A 941-nucleotide genomic window follows, 5' to 3' on the forward strand; every position below is an offset into this window, starting at 1 on the left:
GAGAGAGAGAGAGTGAGAGAGTGAGAGAGAGAGAGTATGAGTGCATCAAGTCAACCAGATGCCTTGTGCTTTGTTTTGTTATATTATTTTGTTTCATTATGTCTTTGGTTTGGTTCAATTGTTTGATTTGTTGTTGTTGTTGTTGTGGGGGTTTTTTGTCGTTGTTTTTTTTTTGTACTTAATGAAACGTAACGAGAAGTAAGTCGACACAATATCTGTAATTTTCAGAAAGCATACAGTAAATGTTGGAAGAAAACAATAGATCTATGCAGGAACAAAGCAAAAAAACCCACAACAACAACAAAAAATAGGTAGTCCATGGCACACTTCAATTGTCTTCGCACTTGTCGTTAATATCTCAGCTAGTGACGTGTTCAATGTAGATCTATGTGGGATGCAACGCATTGACAAAAATATTATAATGAAAAAGGCGCATGAATAGAATTTAGATTGCCACAGCTCCATTGGGGAGGTGGGCATAGTTGAATGTGTGGTGTTTGATCTCTTCGCTCAGCCGGTACCGGGGTCTACTTTAGACAAAAGCAAAATGCTAAAGTTCTACCCTAGAAAAGAACTGCCATCAACATTTACACGAATAAATAAATATATAAATAAATGAATATATAAATAAACGAATAAATGAATAAATTAATAAATAAATACATAAATAGACAAATAAATCGCTAGCAGCGGAAGACCACCACTTGAAAGTAAGGGGGAGATTTATCATCAAGGACTGCCTTGGCGGGTTTTTGTCATACACTTTGTAGAAAACAACTAAAAAAATTTTAACATTTAAAAAGAAACCGTCTCTGATGACATCACATCATATCACGAAACTAAGTTGCGTCCAGCAAAATCACTGTAACAACTGACCCTGCCTCTCGAGATTATATGTATATATTTTTAACATCATCATCATTGTCATCATCCTCTTTTTA

At 35.0% G+C, this 941-nt stretch overlaps 1 protein-coding gene across 1 annotated transcript in view; it reads left to right on the forward strand.

Annotated features, from left to right (window-relative positions):
* The window catches only part of LOC101859813, a 10,149-nt gene that overhangs the window by 2,393 nt on the left and 6,815 nt on the right, over positions 1 to 941 (forward strand). The gene's annotated exons all lie outside the window — the stretch shown is intronic.

This window comes from Aplysia californica, unplaced genomic scaffold, assembly GCF_000002075.1.
Source record: "Aplysia californica isolate F4 #8 unplaced genomic scaffold, AplCal3.0 scaffold00602, whole genome shotgun sequence".
NCBI lineage: Eukaryota > Metazoa > Mollusca > Gastropoda > Aplysiida > Aplysiidae > Aplysia > Aplysia californica.